The 6,156-nt window shown below is 45.0% G+C and overlaps 1 long non-coding RNA gene across 1 annotated transcript; it reads right to left on the bottom strand.

Annotated features, from left to right (window-relative positions):
* Positions 1 to 293: 293 nt before the first annotated feature.
* Positions 294 to 4,519, bottom strand: LOC127029277 (uncharacterized). Its single transcript, XR_007768166.1, has 2 exons — positions 4,241 to 4,519; positions 294 to 1,612 (listed from the first exon to the last, which is right to left on the bottom strand). It is a non-coding gene; the product is annotated as an uncharacterized LOC127029277 (long non-coding RNA).
* Between the last annotated feature and the right edge of the window lie 1,637 nt (positions 4,520 to 6,156).

Raw genomic sequence — 6,156 nt, 5'->3', positions numbered from 1 at the left:
TTATCCCGACAGTAATATTATCTACAACTATAAAATTACATAGAGTTCTTATACACACACATCCTTTCCCAATGTATATGAGTACAGTTCCAGGGATTTCTTTTGGATGTATCTCGAAGTGACAAACATTTTGCTCAGTGTCAAGACAAATGTCTTGAGCTTTGATGGTATTACTTTCGCAAATAAATCCCTGTTGTTCCCGTACCATACATGCATCAACTTCAACAGTCTGCCATTTGTTATTGTCTCGTTGTGCCCATACTCTATGCTCTAGTGGATAGAGTACAGTCCCATTGTGATTTAAGCCTAACGCAACGATCGGGTAGATGGTTTTTACCGATGCATTCTGTATGGTTACAACAAAGGCCGTGGCTTTGTTATCGATAGGATTGTGAGTGAAATTGCCCAGATACCACCATGATTGGAATTCTCTTTCAAATGCAGTTGCCTTTTCCCAGATTATTTCCGAATTTCAGTAGGTAAGGTGCCATCTTCACCTTCTCTTACAATTGCTGCTATTGTATATTGCACCCACAGTTGAGCTTGGATGCAACTAAGAGCTAGAGAAATATTGTTTTGGGCTATACCAAGTACATCTATGATTAATTGGTGGTCCTTTTCATTAACCCTTTCCCATTGAGGCAATATATCAGACAACAGCCATTGATGAGTTCCTAAAGCTGACAGGGAGGATTGCAATGGATGTTCTAGTTTTTTTAGATCATGTGTGGCTGTACTGAGTTTGTTTGCAAGTATTTCATATCTATGCTGTTTAAGACTCCCAATCCTGTCCCTAGGATATCAGTTACATTTCTTTTTACTCGATTTGGAAGGGTAAGAGACCGCCCATGTAACCACGCTAACCATCCTGTATAGGACGCACTTACGAATGGTGAACAGGCTGGTTTAACTGCAGAGATATTAATCTGCATTGATAGTTCTACCCGTTTGAGGGACCATGATGGATTAAACAAAAGTCGTTGTTGTCCAACCCTTTTAACGACATATGGTCCAACTCTAGCTATCTGGGGGGTTATTTCCTTTAGTAATATCCTAATTACTTCCCTAGCCCCATTGTTGCGACAAGGGAAAGTCTCAGGCCGTCCGGAAAACGTATCCACTAGAACAAGTAGATACTTATGTTGTCCACAGTTTGGTAATTCAGAGAAATCTATTTGCCAGTATTCCCTAGGGGTTATTCCTCTTTTTACGTCACCTGCTGGCGGCTTTCTTTGTATTTTGGGATCATTTACACAAGTTTCATCTCTTTGCTATTATATCTGCATTTGTCTGCATTTTTGTCCCTACAGCGTATCTCTTAACACTGCTTATCATAGCATTGGCTCCCATGTGAGTTTCTTCATGTAGTTTCTTGAGGAGAGCTTCCATCGTTTTTTTTTAATTTCATCAAAACTACTCCGACACTCTGGAGTCCCTTCTAACAACTCCCCACAAGGCCCTTTGTGTCTGCGTATAAGGGCTTGGTTGTAAGTCCAAAATTGGGGATCCATATCCAGCAGAATCTGGCTATTCCCAGAAAGTTTAGCAGGCTTACTGTGGCTTCTGTACAAGTCTGTTCTGTATCTGCTCCAATTAAGATATCGTCCACATACTGTAAGAGAGTAACATTATCATTATTAGTTCGCCATTGTTCTAATTCTTTGGCCAGTACTTCACCGAACAAAGTGGGACTATTTTTAAATCCCTGGGGAAGAACAGTCCAACACAGTTGTCCTTTCCTTCCAGTAGTCGGATTCTCCCATTCAAAAAGCGAAGAGTGTTTGACTCTGTTCATCCACTGGGTTTTTTTTTTTTGAAGCCCATACCAGGGGAATTACTGCATTTAATACAGCATCTGGAATATTCTCTTCAATTTCTTCCAATGTTTCATCTGTCAGCAAGCAGATCTGAGCTCTCCAGGCGGTTTCAGGTGGGATATGGAGCTGTACAGCATTCTTAGAAAAGGTTACTTGTGCATTTAGTTTGCATAATAAATCTCGCCCCAATAAAGGTAGGGGCATTCTGGCATGTATAGAAACTCATGAATTAATTTAGCTCCCCCAGTTGTGCATTCCATTGGTTGTAAAAATGGCCTTACTGTTCTTTTTCCCTTTGCCCCAACAATAGGTATAGTTACTTTACTTAGAGGTCCTTTACACGTGGTGACTACTGAATGAGTAGCCCCACTGTCAATTAAAAAAATCTATGGTCTCATTCCCCAGCTTAACTGGAACCAGGGGATCAGCTGGGAAGATTTTAATGTTCTCCCCCGGTCCCCTTCATTCATTGTCTGAATCTTCTAACAAGATTAGCATTTTCTGCATGATCCCGTTCCTTTGGCCCCTCTCGTTTCAGGCATTCATTCTTCCAGTGTCCCTCCTGTTCACAGACCGCACACTGATTTAGCCCTAAAGGGGTTCAGTTTTGTGGACCTCTTCCCTGCATTATTCCACCGCATCCTCCTCTTCCTTTACTTTTTCCTCTACCCTTCCCTTCAACATCATTTCCATTTATTGCCGCTGCCAGCAAAGATGCGTGCAACTTTATTTTGTTCTGTTTTTCTTTTCTTTCCCTCTCATCTCCATTGTCATAAACCTTATACTCTATCAATTGTGAGATTGACATTCCCCCAGCTCCATCAACTTTCTGCAACTTTCTCCTTATATCCTGAGTCGACTACCCAATAAACAACATATATTGAACATCCTCTGATTTGCCTCATCATCCGGATTCAAGTCTGTCCATTTTCTAGCTACCTCACATAGCCTTTCGTAAAAGGCAGATGGATTTTCCTCCGGACCCTGCCTTACCTCATAAAGCTTAGACACATTCTTCGATTTAGGCACTCCATGCTGAACCCCATATAGTATCAGCTGCTGATACTGCTTCAGTTGAGCCCTCATTCCCCCCCCTGTTAGGATCCCATTCTGGGTCCCTTTTAGTAGGCAGAAACTCCTCAGAATCTTCTTGCCTGTTTCTCCTTCCCCTTCTTCCCTGGCCCTTTCAATCACCATTCTCTTTTCCTCTGCTGTAAAGCACGTATTTATCAAAGCCTGTATATCTCCCCAGTTGGGATTATGTGTTAACATTATAGTTTCTAATAGTTGATGTACTCCGTCAGGGTTTCCCTTATAGGATCCAACAGATTGTTTCCAATTTAACAGCTCAGAGGTAGTGAACGGAACATGTATAAAAACCAGCAGTCTTTCCGGTCCCACTGCTTGTCTCAGGGGAGCCTGTACAACTGGTTCAGCGTGCCCTCTAGTCCGGCTGGAAATGGGGCTAAAGTTATCATTGCCCGATTGTAAATTAGGATCGATTGGCAATTGTCCAGCACTGCTTTTGTATAGTGGTGGGGCTGTCGGGACTAACAGTTGCACATCTTTCTGCTCTTCTCCCCCTGCAGTCTTTCTATCATCACAGCCTATGCAACAACCGCTCTCCTTTTTCTCAGAAGCTGTATACATCACTAGGTCAGTCTTTAGCTTACATTTTTCCCGCATATCAGATTTTCTATACAAAGTCATAAAGGCATCAACATAAGGTACGTCGTCGCATTTCCCCATCCAACGGCAAAACGACATCAATTGTCATATAGTATTATAGTTTACCGATCCATTTTCTGGCCAGACTTCATCATAACCCAATTTATAATTTGGCCACCATTGATTACAATATCTTTTCATTTTATCTTTAGTCATTAGATTTCCCCCAAACTTATTCCAATTTTTCAAAATCACCCCAAAGGGCTACAGGGAGGAATCACGGATTGGCTTGCTCCCATTTTAACCGAATTTACCTATTTGCCGGCTTTGACTCCCTTGGTCGGTAATTACCCTTCTGACCCCTTTGGTCAGTAATTACCACTCTGACCGCTTTGGTCAGTAATTTCCTCTCTGACCCCCCTTGGTCAGTACCGCTCTGACCCCCTTTGGTCAGTATGCGCACTCAGTTCTGACCCCCCTGGTCAATTAAGGCAACCCTTGCCGAACGTCTACGTGCGACTTTATGCGCCCCCCTGGCGACTTGATGCGCACTCGGCTCTGACCCCCCTGGTCAATTACGGCACCCTTTGCCAAGCGTCTACGTGCGACTTTATGCGCCCCACCGGCGACTTTATGCGCACTCGGCTCTGACCCCCCTGGTCAATTACGGCACCCCTTGCCGAGCGTCTACGTGCGACTTTACCCTTTAACCTTCCATGGGAGTCATTGAATTTGTAATTAAATTTTATACTCACCAATCCAAGGATTCATTCCCCTTTCACCCTGATACAAATATCTCTGGTTGGCGTTGCACCTTTGAGTCGCTTGTCGCCCCGGCTTCGGAGGGAATCCGGAGGAGTCCCCGATCAATAGGTCGGTGCGCGCTGGAGCTCAGTCCGGTCCGGTCCGCTGTCGGGGACGGCAAGACGATCCGGGCAAGGCCTTATGGCCGTCCCATCTGGGTCGCCAAAATGTTGTCCCAAAAATCAGGATTCTTTCACCCGGTGTGCAAAAAAGCCGATTAACACACAGAGCGAGATATTTGTTTATTTCATGTCTGCGCAGAGATGGGTGCTAGGTGGTAACTCCACAAAGCTAGCACACACGATTAACACACCGTAAAGCATTTTATACCTTTCAAGCAACAGTTATCAGTATTTTTACAGTTTTGCTTAGTTACTCTCGTTCCTATTGGTTCTCGCAAGTCTCATCTCCACTTAAAGTCGCAGCGTCCTCCTTTTTTACTGCGCATATTCTGTGAGGAAGGGGCTTCTGTTGGTAGGGGGCTCTCCCTACTCAAGGGTGGGTTTTCTAGTATGTTAATTAGGATAGTTCACTCACAGTTCAAGTAGCTCTTTGATTGCCCCTGTGCTTATCTTGGTATGTCTTTACCCACTGACTTACGGTGTCATCTTGTTTCTCTTCTCAAGGTCATGCCTCGTTAACTAAATAGCATCCTTTGTTTTTGTTTCTCGCATATCTCCAACAGCTGTACTAAGTTTGTTTGCAAGTACTTCAGCATCTATGCTGTTTAAGACTCTCAATCCTGTCCCTAGGATACCAGTTACATCTCTTTTTGCTCGATTTGGAAGGGTAAGAGACCGCCCATGTAACCACGCTAACCATCCTGTTATAGGATGCACTTATGAATGGTGAACAGGCTGGTTAACTGCAGAGATATTAATCTGCATTGATAGCTCTACTGTTTGAGGGACCATGATGGATTAAACAAGAGTCGTTGTTGTCCAACCCCTTTTAACGACATATGGTCCAAACTCTAGCTATCTGGGGGGTTATTTCCTTTAGTAATATCCTAATTACTTCCCTAGCCCCATTGTTGCGACAAGGGAAAGTCTCAGGCCATCCGGAAAACGTATCCACTAGAACAAGTAGATACTTACGCTGTCTGCATTTTGGTAATTCAGAGAAATCTATTTGCCAGTATTCCTAGGGGTTATTCCTCTTTTTACATCACCTGCTGGCGGCTTCCTTTGTATTTTGGGATTATTTACACAACAAGTTTGACATCTGTGCTGGGTTTGTATAGTGAGGGAGGGGCTACAGGGTGGCTCCTGTGAGAAGCTGCTAGAAGCTTCCCCGGCTCCAACCCGGACCCGCTCTGGCCAAGGCCGAGCCAATCAGCAACGGTGGCTGTGGCTGTGTGATAGCATATTTAAGAAGGGGGAAAAAAAAAAAACCACTACACACCACAACAACTCTGGAGGTGGTGAGGGTAAGATGGAGAAGAAGAAAGAAGAGAGCTACAGTAAAAAAAGGAGGAGAGAGGAGCTACAGTGAGGAGTGGGATGTGAGAGAAACGGCCATGCAGGCACCAAGGTCAGTGAAGGAGAGGGAGGAGGTGTGCTAGAGCAGAGGTTTCCCCTGCAGCCCGTGGTGAGATGGCAGGCTGTCCCCTGCAGCCCTGAAGGGTTAACGGTAGAGCAGAGATTCCCTGCAGGCCGTGGAGGACCCCATGCTGGAGCAGGTGGCTGGCCCAGAAAAGGCCGTGACCCTGTGGGAAAGCCCACGCTGGAGCAGTTCGTGGAGGACTGCAGCGCGTGGAAAAGGACTTGAGTTGGAGAAAATCATGGGGCTGACCCCCATGGGAGGGACCCACGCTGGAGCAGGGGAAGAGTGTGGGGGAGTCCTCCCCCTGAGGAGGAAGGAGCGG

Source organism: Gymnogyps californianus, unplaced genomic scaffold, assembly GCF_018139145.2.
Source record: "Gymnogyps californianus isolate 813 unplaced genomic scaffold, ASM1813914v2 HiC_scaffold_91, whole genome shotgun sequence".
In the NCBI taxonomy this organism is placed as follows: Eukaryota; Metazoa; Chordata; class Aves; order Accipitriformes; family Cathartidae; genus Gymnogyps; species Gymnogyps californianus.
The sequence above is the reverse complement of the archived record's forward strand: the minus strand, read 5'-3'. Positions and strand labels throughout refer to the sequence as shown.